This window comes from Opisthocomus hoazin, chromosome 3 (genome assembly GCF_030867145.1).
Source record: "Opisthocomus hoazin isolate bOpiHoa1 chromosome 3, bOpiHoa1.hap1, whole genome shotgun sequence".
In the NCBI taxonomy this organism is placed as follows: domain Eukaryota; kingdom Metazoa; phylum Chordata; class Aves; order Opisthocomiformes; family Opisthocomidae; genus Opisthocomus; species Opisthocomus hoazin.
Genome location: NC_134416.1, coordinates 62,955,509 through 62,973,784, shown reverse-complemented (window position 1 = coordinate 62,973,784; position 18,276 = coordinate 62,955,509).

The following is an 18,276-nucleotide window of genomic DNA, read 5'->3' as shown; positions in this document are numbered from 1 at the left end:
ACCTAAGAGCACTTAATGCAGTAATGCAGTATAAGGGGCCGCTACAACCCAGACTACCGTCGCCAGTTATGATATCTGAACAATGGGGTATCCTGATTCTAGATTTGAAGGATTGCTTTTTTACCATTCCGTTACATCCGGATGACTGTGAAAAGTTTGCTTTTACAGTACCCGCCATTAACAGAGCATCACCCATGAAGCAGTACCAATGGGTAGTGCTACCACAAGGTATGAAAAACTCACCAACAATGTGCGAATGGTATGTGGATTTGGCGCTGCAATCTTTCTGACGATCTCATCAGGAACTAATTTTGTATCGTACATGGATGACTTATTATTGGCCTCACGATGTCCAATCCAAGATGACATTGTTCTTGAATTAAAGGGGGTGTTGGAAGATTGGGGTTTAGTGGTGGCTCCTGAAAAGATTCAATGACAACCCTCATGGAAATATTTGGGCATGCCTTTAACTGAAACAATGATTAGGCTGCAAAAGTTGACTATACGTGCTGACAACATCAAAACCCTTAATGATGTCCAGAAGTTGGTGGGAGACCTTCAATGGATTCAGAACATTTGTGGAATAACCAATACGGATTTACAGCCCCTGTATGAACTATTGCAGGACGGAAAGGATCCTCACGAACCACGCCAATTAACACAACCAGCAGAGGCAGCACTTCAAATTATCGCGCAGAAGATTTCACACGGTTCTATCTCCCGGATACTTGAAGGCTCCCCGATCCAGTTATATATCTATGACTCTCAGGAAGAGATCATTGGGATATTGGCTCAATGGCAGGAGCAACAATTAGACCCATTATGCATCCTGGAATGGATTTTCGGTCCTAGCCATTTCAAACGAACTGTGACCACAAGGACTGAGGCTATTACGGTTATAATCCATAAAGGATGTCAACGAGCAAAAATTATTGCTGGAGCTGTACCACACCAAGTAATAATGCCACTTACATCCCAATTGGTTGCACAGTTTTGTCAAACCAATGATGAATTTGCGGCGGCCGTATTGAACCAACCGTTTGTAATAGATAATCACTACCCGTGTCACCCGTTGTTTAAGACATGTTTACAGTTGTTGCCACGGAATATTGTGACGGATTGCCTGCTAGACGCATTGACAGTGCTTACGGATGCGAGCAGCAAATCGAAGCGTGCTGGGTTTGTGTGACAACTACATGGCTACTGGTACTCGCACAGCCTTGTGGCAGAAGGATCTGCTCAAATTTTAGAACTTTTAGCAGTAGTGGAAGTATTGAAACGGTGGCCTCAACAACCTCTTAATATTGTGATTGACTCACTAGATGTCGTTGGTATCGTACAAAGGTTACATTTTGCATTTATCAGTAAGATACAAAACCCATTGCTGTTTCAACATGTTTCAACAGCGGCAAGAATCACTATTTGTAGCTCATATTAGAAGTCATACTTCCGTTCCTGGGGGCCTAACAGAAGGTAACCACAGTGCGGACCAACTAGTGACAGCCACTCCTGTACAACTGTCCACAAGCTTTGATGCTGCACGAGCAGCGCATGATTTTTTCCATCAGTCTGCGGCGGCACTGCAAAAACAGTTTTCATTATCTAAAGCAGATGCGCGTGCTATTGTTGCAGCCTGCCCTGACTGTGCACGACTCACTGCTATACAGGATGGTGGTGTAAATCCTCGAGGTCTACAGCCGAGACAACTTTGGCAAACCAATGTGACCGAGTTCCCCCAGTTTGGGCATTTGAAGCATATCTATGTCTCTGTCGATAGGTGTTCGGCTGCCATCTGGCCAACAGCAGCTAATTCTACCAATGCCAAAGCAACCCAACGACATTGGGCACAAGCCTTTGCTGTGTTGGGGGTACCTGAACAAATTAAAACTGATAATGGCCCAGCCTACAGGTCTCAGGGGGTGGCCCGTTTCCTTCAGCGGTGGGGTGTTAATCATGTACGGGGCATCCCATACAACTCCACCGGTCAAGCTATTGTCGACCCTTCGCATCGCTTAGTAAAAGATCATTTAAATATTTTAAAAAAGGGGGGAGAGCAATCCCCGATAGACTGTCTACACAAAACCCTTTTTGTCCTGAACTGGTTGAATGTTATAGGAGGTCATAGTGACCCCCCAGCTGTTCAGCACAAAGGAACAGACAAAAATGTCTATGACAATTATGTGGTGTTAGTAATTGTATTCCGCCCGGATAAAGGGGTTTGGGAAGGTCCAGTACGACTACTCTCTTGGGGGAGGGGATATGCTTGTATTTCTACAGATAATGGACAGACGGAGTGGGTGCCGGCAAAATGGATCAAACCCATCTTGAATGAACACGGAAGAAGAAGGGGAGGTGATAAAAAGACAGTGGGCCCGGTTAACAAAGATGCTACATCCTAAAGATGTGTAGCTGTTATCTGTACTATCTGATGAGTGTCAATATGAGTGCCTGCTTTCTAGGGCTCCGGGGTTAAGTTTTGGAGAGCGAATTATTTTGCTCCTATCTGGTAGCAGAGTTTGGGTACCCAGGTAGGACCCTGCTCTTGAACATCAATGGTCCCAGGGATCGCAGGACCTCCAGCCGGCACCGAGGGATTCTCGGGGAGAACCTCTGATCACGGGACCAAAAAGTTCTGAGCAGGCACTATTAACAAGACAAAGGCATTCTTCCAGTATTACTTTTGTTGCCTGCCTGCTGTCTGTTCATAAGTCTTTGTAATATTTGGATTTATGTTGAAAACTTGGTGTACCTGTGTGTGTGTGTGTGTGTGTGTGTGTGTGTGTGGTCGCGACCATAAATGTGTGATTTTATGTTATGGTGTTTGTATTTATGTGACCTGATGGACTGATTTGGTTTTTGCGATCTAATGGATTTGTCTGGACTAAGTAACTGCATCTGCATCTTCTGGTTTGGTAAGTTTTCCGGTTTTTGACTTTAGACTATTGTATCTGCATTCTGATTTATTCGGGCTGAGAAGTATTTGATGCAGCAGGAAACAGATGGGGAATTTCTGGCTGGTTAATGTCACTAATCAAAATGTGTTTGTTTATTTATTAATGATTATGGCAGTGATTATGTTGGTCCCGTGTATAATACGCAGAACACAAAAGGCACTAGAGGTAACTGTGAAGAAAATTTTTGTGATGCAACTAACACAAATTGAGCAAATGTTTTTAAGGAAAAGATAAGATAGCTTAGGTTTTTTTTTGAAAAGGAAAAGGGGGAGATGTTGGGGTTGATGTAGCTTGAGAATTAGCATGACTAGGCCGCTTAAGCATAACAGCATAACTGAACAGGCTGCTGGAAAAGACAGCTAAGAATAGCCATTGAGAAAGTTCTGATAGTACACATGGTGTGGGTTAGCAAAAACAAGATGTGTTCAAGGACGTGGAGGCAGTCTGTTGCTATTGGCGTTAGTGCATAGTTACCAATCCTAAGGGAATGTGGGGCGTGTGAAGAGCGTGTGATTTATGTCTGTAGCCTATCCGAATAAGAGTAATTGCGTGTACAGATATGGAAAATGTATATAACTGCACAAGCGGAATAATAAAGGAACCAACTGTGCATCGCATCAGTATGTGTGTGAGAGTCGTTCCTGTCCTTGCACGGATGCTGAAACTCGGCAGACCTGTTCTAATTTTTGGATTTTTGACTGCAAATCTGAGCTTGTCCCATTTGTGACTCCTAGTCCAAGACTGTGATGCCATTATTCCAGCTGTACTGCTGCAAAATGAGTTTTCTAGAGCACATTTCTTGCAGAACAAACTACCTCTCCCTTCCCCCTGCCCCCTATCAAAGAAGGTCAAACAATAAACAAAAGCAAATGGCTTTACGACTACCCAAGCATGCATGACAGGTAGGAAAACTTAAATTTGCTCCAATTGGAGTAGAATCCTGCAATTTTTCTAGCTGAAGATGGAAATGGAATTTTAAAATGGTTTAAAAATATAATCTTAGTTTTGGGAAATATCTTTGCCTAACAATCTCTGATTTAAAGGAACTATAGATTTTTTTAGCTGGATGAACCCTCTTTTAGAAGTGCTTTTTGAGCTTTTATTACCTGAAAAAGAAAGACCTGAAAATGTGAAGTGGTGTAAACCAGACTACTTCTTCGAAATTCTTCTGCTGGGAGACTGTTTGTTATTTTTCCATTTTGTTTCTCTTTCCAAAACCTCAAGTATCTTTCTAGCACCCTATCAGAGTTGTTACTGCTGGCCAGGAAAGTGCAAAAAGGTTTCATCACTTTGTTCAGAAAAATGGTATAACTAGATGGGGTAAAAATCTTGTTAGAAAATTAATGGAAACTCCACCTTTGTCTTTAAAGCTAAAAGCGGCCCTTGTTTTCCTCAAGTTTTCAGTGAAATTCATCCTGGCCATAGGTTTACAATTATTCATAAGATGCTGATTTATTTTTCAATTATGTGGTTTGATATTGTGCAACTAAAGAAGAGTCAGACATCATTAGAGATGCTAAAAAGTAAACAGGGACTGGAAAAAGAGGTCGCATCAGTAACTGACAGTCATTTTAATGCCAGGATCTATCTTCTAATGATAAGCGTGTATCCTGCTGCTTCTAATGTTCAATCATCTTTTAAACTCAAAAAACATAGCAGGACAAAACTAGACAAGTTGTAACTAGACTAGTTATAGTGTGTCAGCAGAAAAAAAAAAAAGAAAAGAAAAAAGGAGAATCCTAGATGACTATCAGTTGCAACAGTGTCATAGCAGAAGGTTTTGCACCTTCAGTCATATGTGCAAATGCAGGTGTTAATATTGAATATGAGACCCACAAAGGCTCCTTCTCCTCCATTGCTTTCAGAAGTACATGACCTGCAAAATCTGTGTATCTCAATTAACTACTTTGTGAGAAAGAAAATAGACCAGAAGAATTGTCATTCACTTAGTACTTTCCAAAGCAACGAGTGATATAAATACTGCATTGGTAAGATCAGAGGTGAAAACAAAGGCCAGGTCTTCTGCTGCTGAAAATATAGTTTATTGCCTGGATTTAGGAGTCTCCCCCTTTTGTCCACACCTGTGTCTTTTCCAAAAGAGTAAAAAAGTGAGAGAAGGGTACTCAAAACGTGTGATGCGTGTATGTTTTACCTTCAGGCACTAAACCAAAAGACACTTCACAGCTAAAGATGCTTGACAAACTACCAACTTCTCGCTACCTACATGTAATTATTAGGAAACAAATGCTTTTCTGTTCTATCCTTATAACCTTTAATGTCCCTCACAAATACCGGGAGGCAGAAAGGAACAAAAAAATTTAAAAAAAATTATGTAAAAATATTTTTTCTAACTTCTAATTCACAGACTTTCTCGATGTTTTTATCAATTTCTTTTTCACAGAATCACAGAATCACAGAATGTTTGGGGTTGGAGGGACCTCTGTGGGTCATCTAGTCCAACCCCCCTGTCAAAGCAGGGTCACCTACAGCAGGCTGCACAGGACCTTGTCCAGACAAGGACATGATCTCATTTGATTTATGTCTTATTATGTAGTGATATGCTATGTGAAGCCTTTGTTATGCATTTTATACAATGAAAAAATTCAAGAATAAGAACAGGTATGATGATAACATAGCCCAAGATATAATTAAATTGATGAATTTCAACAGCTGAACAATAAGTTTTTGTAATATAAATTGATTGTGAAACTTCTGAATTAAGAGTCGCAGAAATAACAGAAATATATTTAAGCATAGTTCTATTTAATGGGAATTGCCTGTGAGAATAAGCCACTAAGATAAAAGCCACTAAGTTGTAGAAAGTGCAAGTGAGATCAGTTGTCATTAAAGTCTCACCTAAGATGGAGATAACAGAGTGTTCTCAACTGCAGCTTGCCCACTTGCCTCAGGAATCCAGCAAGTGAACTGCATCTCGGAGGAATGTTTGTGAGGCTTAAACCCACCCACTCATGTAATGCTCATTATGAACCAGCGATGGCCCAAGGCTGTCCTTGAAGTCACCATTCCCAGCTTAGTAAGTTGGGCTAGCAAAAGTAACATTACAGTTTGTGTACACTTTGATATTTGTGTCTTGACTGATTATAGTAAATTCAGATAAATGTACTTGTTTATAAGGAACACAACTATCACTGCAGGCGTTCCTCAAAAAAAGCATTGCATGTTTATATTCGCTCTTGGGGTAACTTTAAAGTGCTTTTAAAATTCATTACAAAGTTTTCTTTTTTCTTTTTTATTTATTTCCTTAGTAAAAACTTCTAAGTGATAAGTACAGATTTCTTGTGAAAACATCTGTTATTGAACATATGCTTTTCACTGATACTCCACAGGGAGTGTTTTTTTAAAAAGCAGACCAATCAGCCTGTGCGTTGGTAGTTAGGAACACAAAAGCAAAACTGCCACATAACTTTCCGTTTTCCTAAGGAGATAACATCCACATAGGATGCTTAGAAAGCCTCTTCCAGAGCAATTGATTTTGCTTTAGCTTTTTTAATTTAGCTTGTGATATCTGTACTATTTCATGTAACAAAGTCACTGTACAGATTTGAACCTATAATCTTGGTGATCCCAAATAGTAAAATAAAAATTTCATTTCCTTCTGTACCTTACTTTATGGTTCATACATCATAGAAAACCTGTGGATGACAGCAGTGTATGTTCTTTGACAATTCCTACCTTTAGCAGACTTGGTAATCTCTTCAAGACAGATCATTTAAATGGAAAACATGAGTGCAAAAAAGTCTATCCCTATATCTCAGATCATCCATGTGCACTGACTCTATTCAGGGGAGTGTTAGCACATTAATTTGATTAAAGCCATAAAATATATCAGTATTTCTAGACCTGAACATTAAATATCAGCTCATCAGCCTGTTTGAGGTACCCTGTAAAAGTTTGAGATAAATAGTGTTTGAGGCAATCTGTAGTTCCCTTCAACTGCAGCAGGAGTTTTGGACATCCAACATATTTGGTCCCTAAGATTCTGAAATATGTAATTAGGAAGCTGTTGGTGGGTAAAAACAGCAATGAAGAATTATTAAAAGATATGGGTTACAAGTCAACATGATTAAGACATTAGTAGCTATGCCTTCTTTTATCTCTATGTAATAGAGTGGAGACAATAGAAAAGGTTGAAAACACTACGAACAGATGAAGGAGAAAATAAGGAAAGATAATTAAAAGCAATAATGTCTTAAATGAAGAATGTGGTGATGAAAAGATTGGGAACATTGTCATTTCCAGCCTTTTAAAGTAATGCTGGTTTTTATCACTCCTGGTACCTCTCTGATAGTATTCTAGTTTTCCTTTGCCCATTCATGCAGATCATTTAGCTCAACAGACTGGCTCTTTTTCTTTGCTTTCACCCTGAGCTGCCTTTACATATAAAGAAAAATTCATTTGTTCTACTGACTAGCCATATTCTTAGTATTAGTACATTTCCTTTACTACTTTTGATTCTGATGACGTCCTGAAAATCTCTACAGCCTATTTAAACAGAGTCTCTCCCAAGGTTGTTGCCCAAGTTCCTCCTTTGTGATTTTTCCTTTTGTTTTCTCTCAGGTTCCAACACAGGTTTGACACAAACCAACAGTATACACCAAGGGACTGGAGAAGGGTGGAAAGGACATGTTTCAGAACAAAAGCAATTAAAAAGTGTGAAAATGAAAATGACAAAACAGTTTGAAGTCTCTAGTGACAAAGAGAAATTAAATATGTGAGCACTCTTACTATTCCATGTTCTGGCATGGGATTTACCAAACACACCTAGCAAAAACCATGCTTGCCCTATTCAAAGGTTGTTATAAAAATAGTGTTCTACTTTCTTAATTCTACTTTCATTTTGGGGCCTACAGTACAGCCTTGCTTAAATGACTGATGACTGTTGTTCAAATCTGACTTTGAATAATGAAATCCTAATAATCTTAAAGAGCTACATGTGTTTTTAACATTCATCAATGGCGATGCCATCTCCCACTTTAAAAAATCTAGATTACACAATTATATAATCTATCAATAAATTCCACTAGCTAGGATTCCAGTTTTCTCTGAAAAACTTGGTGTCTATGAAACTTTCAGTTTCTGCATTTAGTAAAATACACTGTGAATGTTAAAATTGATCATATCATGATCATGCAAAATTATTTTGCTGTATTAATATAAATGCCTGAAACAAATATTTTTCTAAATATATTTAGCAATATAGTTTTGAACTGATTGAATTAAGGACTACTGAGCTTGATTCAATATCCTGTTATGAGGGTTTGCACTTGTGTGGCAGCATTGCTTTTACTTATATGAATACACATTTTCTGACTTAGTATAGTCATTTACTGACTGCAAATGAACAGTAAAAATTTGATTAATTGCACAGTTAATTGAGCCACAGTTTGTCATAATTTTGAGATGAGTTATGTACTTTTCATAATTGCAATAAAAATACTCACAATAGCTTCATAGATGGCTTGATCAATATTCTATTTAGAGACCTTTGAGGTTAGTGAAATACTTCACATATTTCTCTCCCTTGTAACATATTAACTCATTCATATAACTGAAAGGAAGTAAAAATAATTCCTTCTCTTTTTTTCAAAAGAGGATCAGGTAACCTGCTCAAACTGGAGAAACCGTTCTTATTTATCTGAGGACGTAAAATCATGCTTCTTGTGTGGTGAAACTGTGTCTAAATTTTCAAAATAATTTCTTTTTTTTATTGAAATGCATTCTGACTTTGCTGCTGTCATAACTGTGGAGAATTATGATTCATGTCTCCAGGAGAAATACATACCATTTTTCCTACAAAGGAGAAAAATATCTTCTGGTATTTACTACCTGTGAGAAAAAAAAAAAACTTGGAAATTAGTTGCCCGAAAAAAAGACCTTTGAGTTTACAAGTATGAAACTAGATCTTTTAATTCTAAAGTTTCAACTGCCCACAACGCTTTCTAAAGCAAATGATAAGCACATCTAAAATTAGTATCCTTGGCTTTCATTTTTAGTGCTTTCATAATTTGTGCCCATGCATAGCCTCAAGGTCCTTCCTACTGTAAGAATACCTTTATAGTAGCTTAATCATCCAACTAAAATTTGTTTATCAAAATACCCCATCACCTGAAACCATTGCATAAATTTTGAGATGAGTTCTTTCCTTGGAAATCTCTTCAGGAAGAACTAAGCTGGGAAGACAAGGAGGTGGAGTTCCCATTTGCAGGAAAACACAGCAGGATTCCATATACTCTGCCTTGGAATGGGTGATGAACCAGCTGAGGGCTTATGGATAAGCACTAAAAAGAGGACAGGTATGGGTGACATTGTAGTGCATGTCTGCCATAGACCTTCTGATCAGGAAGAACAAGTGGTTGAGGCCTTCTACTGACAGCTAAAAACAGCTTCATATTTTCAGATCCTGGTCCTTCTGGGGAACTTCAACCACCACATCTACTGGAGGGACAGAAAAGCATGACATAAACAATCCAGGAGGTTACTGGAGAGCTTCGATGACAACTTCCTCATACAAGTGATAGAGGAGCCAACAAGGAGAAGAGGTCTGCTGGTTCTCACGCTCACAAACAGGGAAGGACTCACTGGGGATGTGAAGGCTGAAGGCAGCCTTGGCTGCAGTAACCATGAGGTGGTGAAGTTCAGGATCCTGAGATGAGGGAGCAGGGCAAAAAGCAAGATCACAACACTGGCCTTGAAAAGATCAGATTTTGGCTTCTTCAGGGACCTGCTCACTGCCCATGGGATAAGGCCCTGAAGGGAAGAGGGACCAAAGAAATCTGGCTAACTTTCAGAGTTTGCCTCCTTCAAGCTCAAGAGCAGGTAATCAGGCCAAAAGGATAGGAGGCCTCCGTGGGTAAATAAGGGGCTCCTGGCAAAATTCAGACATAAGAAGGAAGCATACAGAGGGTGGAATCAGGGACAGGTAGCCTAGTAGGAATATAACTACAATGTCCATGCAGAGATACAGTTAGGAAAAGCAAAGCCTACCTGGAATTGAATCTGGCCAGAGATTTTGAAGACAGCGAGGGCTTCTGAAAGTAAGTGACAAAAGGGAAACTAGGGAGAATTTGGACCCACTGAAGAATGGGGCAGGGGACCTGGTGACAGAGGATATGGAAAAGGCTTAGGTCTGGAATGCCTTCTTCATACCAGTCTTCACTGGCAAGACCAGTCTTCAGGAATCCAAGATGCCGGAGACTAGACAGAAAGGCTGGAGAATGCTTGGTGGAAGAGGATCAGGTCAGGGAATACTTAAGCAAATTGAACGTATCTAAGTCCATGGACCCTGATAGTGTGCACTTTTGAGTGCTGAGGGAATCGTAAAATGTCAGTGTGAGGCCACTCTTGACAGTCTTTAAATGATCACAGCAACTGGGAGAAGTTCCCAAAGACTGGAGGAAAGTAAATGTCACTCCTGTCTTCAGAAAGGGCCAGCCAGCAGGCCAGTCAGCCTCACCTCAATCCCTGGGATGGTGGTAGAGCAACTAATCTGGGAAACAATTTTAAGCTACGTGAAATACCAGAAAATTATCAGGAGAAGTCAGCATGTATACACCAAGGGGAAGTCATGCTTCACCAGCCTGCTGATACCATTCTATAATGAAATGACTGGCTTGGTAGGTGAGGAGAGAGCAGTGGATATTGTCTACCTTGACTTTAGTAACACCTATGACACTGTCCCCCATAAGACTCTCATAGACAAGCTGATGAAGTGTAGACTGGATGAGCAGACAGAAATGCGGATTGAAAACTGTCTGAGCAGCTGGTCTCAGAGGGTGGTGCTCAGAGGTACAAAGTCCACTTGGAGCCCAGTAACTAGTGGTGTACCCAGAGCACTGGCACAGATTGCCCAGCGAGGTTGTGGAGTCACTGTCCTTGGAGTTATTCCAAAGCACTTATACAAGGTTCTAGGAAGTGGCTCCAGGTGTCCTTGCTTGAACAGGGGGGTTGAACAAGATGACTGCCAGATGTTCTTTCCAATCTCACCCATTCTGTGATACTCTGATTCTGAGGAAGTGGGCCTTTTGCATCATGTAAGTGGCAAAAATGAATGGGGTTCAATTTACAGTTTCAAACTAAATATTTCTTCTGTGGCACCAGACCTCATTGGTTAAGGTACACTTGCAAATGATGCAGATGGTTTTGCTCTGCCTTCCAGCAAAGTAACAAATGCTTAGAAACAAAATCGGTGTCTGTCTCTCAAGTCCACAGTAACCCATGTCTCAGGAACCCCCAGCTCAGTCTTACATGATTTGGGATTTTAAAGTAGACAACATCTACCATAAGACATTAAACTTTGTTATTATTTTAACAAATTTTAATTTTATATTTTAAATTTGTTGTTATTTGTAGCATACATATGTTACAGACAAAGCCAGATTTGGAACAAAAGAATTAGGGAGGTATTTCTCTATGCTCAGCAGGACTGGAACATTAGTTCAACTAACTGTATCTTGCCTCTACGCTGGGTAAGGTGTCTGATCTCCTATTGAAATTCTGGCAAGAGTTGGAAGCCATGACCAGCTATCTCTTGTCCCTATGAATAACAGATATTAGTACATTGTCCAAAGGTTTAAATCCAGTTAATTTCCATTTCTCTTCTTCTGTTAGAAGCAGAATGCTAAGACCCTGCTCAGCTGCCACTGGATGGGTGAAAAGGAAAGGTACTGGGTCTGTGGGATGAAGTTACAAAGCTAAGTTGCTTCACAGCAGCCCTTAAGGCTCTGTGCTTTGCATTTGTGCCTAAAACTGCGGTGATAACATGCCAGCATTGTGGCTACCGCTGAACAGTGCTTCTAGAGTGTCAAGGCTTGCTCTTTCTCTTCCCCATCCCCTGAAGACCACTAGGACAGAGGTGGGAAAGAGACTGTGATGGGACACAGCTGGGACAGATGATGCCAACTGACTAAAGGGATATCCCACACCATATTACATCATGCTTAGTAATAAAAGCCGGGGACAGAAAGAGGAAGCAGAGGACATTCAGAGTTATGGCATCTGCCTTGCCAAATAGCCATTATGTGTGATGGAGCCCTGCTTTCCTAGAAATGGCTAAACACCTGCCCGCCAATGGGACATAGTGAACGAATCCCTTATTTTGCTTTACTTGTGCATGCAGGGTTTTCTTTATCTATTAAACTGTCTTTTTCTCAACCCGTGAGTTTTCTCACTTTCACCCTGCTGCTTGTCTTTCCCGTTCCACTGGAAGGGGTGAGCAAGAGGCTGTGTGGATTTAAGCTGCTTCCCAAGGTTGACACACAACTTCACAAATTCAACAGGTATGCGTGCGGAGGCCCTGCTTTCCAGGAAGTAGCAAAAAATCTGCCTGACAATGCAAAGTAGCAAACAATTTCCTCTTTTTTCCTTCCTTGTAACACAGGCTAGGTTTTTCTTACTAAACTATTTTCATCTTGACCTGTAAGTGGTTTTTTGCATCTTATTTTCTTCTGCCCATCCTGTCGAGGACAGGGAGAGAGTGAGTGACTGTGCAGGCATCTGGCAACTGACCAAGATCAACCTGCCACAGGGAATAATATCTCTCAGTCCTCAAAAGCATTTTCAGAACGCAGGTTTTCTCTGTCCTCCCAAGATAATTTGGAGATACTCCTATATATACGCTTCAATTCCTTACTACATAGCTGTGCGGTATCTTCTCTTCAGAGATTCCTAGATACTTTACCTGTTTTGCAAGGACAATATATTTTTCATGACAGTACTGTAATATATACTAACTTACTCATTGATCTATTAAACCCTGCTTTCTAATGAAGAAATTTCTAACATATCTGAAGTCACCTGAATAAGCAAGATCCTTTCTCTTACAAATGCAGACCCTTATAATTTTACAACAGGCCAAATTAGATTAATTATTTTAGAGAAACTATTTTAAATGCTGTTTTGATTTCACCATGCTGGAAATTTTTTAAAGTATTTGCTTCAAACCACAATTTGAAGCTGGTATTGTGTGGGCTTAAGTGTGATACAGAATGGATGTTACAAAGTGTACTGCCAGTAGGCAAAATATGTGATTTCACAAAATCAAATCAGTAGGATTGTCAGGTCTCAGCAACCACTTCTTTAACTGTTGCTCTCTTGGGTTGTGTTCAAAATGAGTCTGTAATACACAAGCTGATCTCCAAAACACCATGACCAGAGGGCAGGTTTGCTTAAAAGATTAAGACGTGATAGTTTGACTGAAAGTATGTGGAAGAGAGATATGTAAAGGATAGCATAAAAGATTTTTCTTTGACAATTATATTATCTATAAATCAATAGAAGATATCAGCACTGAAATAAATTTGACTGTTTTTCTGCCATAGCTCTCAAGCTTAAAATGGAAAACATACTTCCTCATTATCTCCTCAATATGTGCCACAGGGTTCTTCAAAATATTCTGCTATCAGGACCTCAAACTACAATATCAGGAAAATTATCCCTGAGGAGAAACTTTAATTTTGAGAAAGTCTGTGACTGAATGCCCTTCTTTTTATAGATAAACCCTTGATGGGATCTATGGTGATTTCAAACTGAGCAAAAGGCCTACAAAATTCTTTCCCTCCAGGTTTATTTCTTAACTACCTTTCACTCACAGAGTGCATTACAGTTGTCAGGTGGCTCCAGTCATACTGTTATGAACTCAAACTTCCATTACATCAAAATATAAAAGGTCATGAAAGTCATCCGCTCATCAGGTGCAACCCTAGGAGGAGACCCAACTCTTCACATTTGTCAATAATGAATAGTTGTAGTCTGCAAACTTTCAGTCAAATTGGAATTTTGTTTTCCATCTGTAGGGAAATGTAATAATCTGTCTCCTGGTTAAAGCGAACAATATTTGAAAGCTGTCTAGAAAGCTTGATAGCAACACGTCATCTCCTGCAAATCCCATCTGATGATAATACAGTTCGTAGCATATTTCAGAGCTGAAACATATGTAGAAGAAGAAAATTATTGGTTTAACCTTGTACATAGTGTACAGCCTTTTGAGTTTTTGTAAATCAGGGTCAAGAAAATAGTGTTCATTAGTTCATTTATACAATGCATTGTTGTTCCTCCATTAATGGCTAGCATCCTGACTTAGTCCCATAGAAAACTGCAGTTCGAGTATATTTATCTTAATTTTATTTTCAATCATCTTGAATCCTCCTCTCAGTTGTGAAGTTTTTGTTAAGATCAGAAAATCCTGTTTTCATTACATTTCTAGCTCAAGAGATCAGAGCCCAAAATTTGAACACATTTTTTTTACTTTCAACAAATTTTATGATATTTTTATTACATTTGTCTTTAAAGAAATATTAAAATGTGGCCTGCACAGCCTCTTTAAATTGCATAGCTGCCTTATTTGTATGATACATAATTAACATTAGCCGTTTTCCAGAGTTTATTAAGGGGTAATAATATGAAACACTTGTATTATATAGAGACTAAGAAATTGTATATTTTCTTAGGCTATCACGGAATTCCTCAAAGTCCCTCCCACCGTAAAGGAAGACCAGGTTCAGCACTGCCAGAGGAACCACAACATATGTAAGTCTATGGGACCTGATGAGACGCATCCCAGAGTCCTGAGGGAACTGGCTGTTGTCGTTGCCAAGCCACTCTCCATGATATTTGAAGAGTCATGGCAGTCAGGGGAAGTCCCTGGTGTCTGGAGGAAGGGAAACATTGTGCCCATTTTTGAAAAGGGTAGGAAGGAGGATCCTGGGAACTACCAACCTCTGTGCCTGGGAAGATCATGGAACACATCCTCCTAGAAGCTATCCTAAGGCATATGGAGGACAGGGACGTGATTCAAGACAGCCAGCATGGTTTCACCAAGGGCAAGTCCTGCCTGAAAATCCTAGTGGCTTTCTATTATAGAGTGACTAGGTCAGTGGACAAGGGAAGAGAGTTGCATGTCATCTGTCTGGACTTCTATAAAGCCTTTGACACAGTCCCTCACGACATCCTTCTCTCTAAATTGGATTTGATGGGTGGACTGTTTGGCGACAAAGAAATTGGTTGGGAGGTTGCAGCCAGAGGGTAGTGGTCAATGGCTCAATGTCCAAATGGACACTGGTGACAAGTGGTGTCCCTCAGGACTCCGTACTGGGACCGGTGTTGTTTAACATTTTCATCAACGACTTAGAGAGATCAAGTACACCCTCAGCGAGTTTTCAGATGACACCAAGCTGAGTGGTGCAGTTGACACAACAGAAGGACGGGATGCCATCCAGAGGGACCTGGACAAGCTGGAGAGTTGGGCCTGTGTGAACCTCATGAGGTTCAACAAGGCCAAGCACAAGGTCCTGAATCTGGGTCAGGGCAACCCCCACTATCAGTACAGGCTGCGGGATGAAGGGTTTGAGAACAGCCCTGCCAAGGACTTGGAGATACTGGTGGATGAAAAGCTTGACATGAGCCACCAATGTGTGCTCGCAGCCCAAAAGGCCAACCATATCATGGGCTGCATCAAAAGAAGTGTGGCCAGCAGATTGAGAGAGGTGATTTTGCCCATCTACTCCGTTTTAGTGAGACCCCACCTGGAGTCCTGCATCCAGCTCTGGAGCCCTCAGCACAAGAAAGACATGGACTTGTCGGAGTGTGTCCAGAGGAGGGCCACCAAAATGATCAGAGAGATGGAACACGTCTCCTATGAGTACAGGCTGAGAGAGCTGTGGTTGTTGAGCCTGGAGAAGAGAAAGCTGTGGGGAGACCTCATAGCAGCCTTTCAATACCTGAAGGGGGCCTATATGAAAGATGGGGAAAATATTTTCAGCAGGACTTGTTACAATAGGAAAGGAGTAATGGCTTTAAACTAAGGGAGGGATGATTTAGACTAAACATAAGGAAGAAATTTTTTACCATGAGGGTGGTGAAACACTGGAACAGGTTGCCCAGAGAGGTAGTGGAGGCCCCATCCCTGGAAACATTCAAGGCCAGGTTGGACGGGGCTCTGAGGAACCTGGTCTAGCTGAAGATATCCCTGCTCACTGCAGGGGGATTGGGCTACATGACCTCTAAAGGTCCCTTCCAACCCAAAGCATTCTATATTTCTATGATTCTGTCTGTGTCAATAAAGCACATTTTCTCTCTTCCCTCAGATATTGTATATAGACAACAAAAATTATTCAAATACTTGCTGCATACATAATCTTCTTTGAAAAACAAGAAGATTAGTTGAAGGGTTAGTGTGGGGTTCTTTTTTCTGGTTGCTTTACATGTATTACTGGAGGTACTGTCTGTAGGAAATAGCATTTCTGTACAAATCCTGTCTCACACAGAAATTATACAAATATATTTTAGAACTTTCATAAGATAAATTTGGTCCCTAAATGGAAAAGTAACTTTAAAAAGCAAGTTCATACATTGAGTTCATATGCATTTCAGGGAACTTTCTGCTCCTATTCACAGAAATTAATTTCATTCTATCTCTTGCTAGGCAGTTCAGGCATTTGTTCTCTTTTCTCTTCGAGTCTTCCTATTTTTTGGTGGAAAATTCATTCTCTATGACATTGAAAGGTTAAGAAAATAAAAGTGAAATGTTAAATTTTCTATTGATTCATATGAAACTGAAGTATCCTTCACTGATGAATTGAAACACAATATGGTATGTGAAGTCCACCGAACCTTAAATTGTTTTTGTCACCCCTAAAGGCCTATACTTCAGAAGCTTAATGAGCTCATTCTCTCGTTTCACCTGACTCCATATTTGTGACATATTTTTCACAATGAGCTGTGGCTAATCCAAAACCTGGACAGGCTGGAAAGAAAAGGCTGGAAAGTTGGGCGGAGAAGAACCTGATGAGGTTCAACAAGGGCAAATGCAGGGTCCTGCACCTGGGGAGTAACAACCCCATGCATCAGTACAGGCTTGGGGCGGACCTGCTGGAGAGCAGCTCTGCCGACAGGGACCTGGGTGTCCTGGTGGACGACAGGTTGACCATGAGCCAGCAGTGTGCCCTGGCTGCCAAGAAAGCTAACGGGATCCTGGGGTGCATTAGGAGGAGTGTGGTCAGCAAGTCGAGGGAGGTTCTCCTTCCCCTCTACACTGCCCTGGTGAGACCCCATCTGGAGTATTGCATCCAGGTCTGGGCTCCCCACTTCAAGAAAGATGAGGAGCTACTGGAGAGAGTCCAGCAGAGGGCTACAAGGATGGTGAGGGGACTGGAACATCTCCCCTACGAGGAGAAGCTGAGGGAGCTGGGCTTGTTCAGCCTGAAGAAGAGAAGGCTGCGAGGGGACCTAATAAATGCTTATAAATATCTGAAGGATGGGTGTCAGGAGGATGGGGCCAGATTCTTTTCAGTGGTGCCCAGTGACAGGACAAGGGGCAATGGGCACAAACTGAAGCATAGGAATTTCCGTCTGAACAAGAGGAAGAACTTCTTCCCTCTGAGGGTGACGGAGCCCTGGAACAGGCTGCCCAGGGAGGTTGTGGAGTCTCCTTCTCTGGAGATATTCAAGACCCTCCTGGACAAGGTCCTGTGCAGCCTGCTGTAGGTGACCCTGCTTCTGCAGGGGGGTTAGACTAGATGATCCACAGAGGTCCCTTCCAACCCCTACCATTCTGTGATTCTGTGATTCTGAGATTATGGCAGAGTGTTGGAAATGAAATCTGGCTTTCTAAATATTGTGGTACACATGTAAAACTGCATAATTACACAAATTTGGTCTGCCTGAAACCAATAACAGTTTTCCCACTGCCCTCAGTGCAGCTATTCTTCAGTACAATGTACAAGCTTTGAGTAGTTTTTGTCAACAGGGAGATTCTGATAGCATCACCAAGCTCTTAACCTGCAGGGGAAAGTTTGCATATTGGTGCTTCCATCCCCACATGTTTTAATCAGAGAACACCAGCCACCTGGGCTTGCAGGCGACCTTGAGCAATGTTAAATTCAACCATGTTCCACTGGGGAAGGAAAAAACAACACAATCTATATGTCTAACATAATATAGCTGAGACATTTAAAATCAAAATTGTGTAAAATGTGTGAATTTAAATCTTTGAGAGTGTGAATGTTAGCATATGTCACTAATATTTCTTTTTTAATGTAGCTGTCTGTGGTACCAAACATACCACTATACTATTAAAAAAAAAAAAATAAATTTATTACTTTAATAGCAATTTTATATTTCTTTACTGTCCTTTGTACAAGTGAAGAACATGGACAGATATAATTTCATGAATGGACAATTAACCTTAAATTCTAAATACTGCTATTGCAAAATATCATGACTGTTTTTCTGCCACCAGTTAATTTTCTAGTCTTTTTATAATATTTATATGGTAGAGCTATTTTGTTGCCATATAATAGATTTTGAC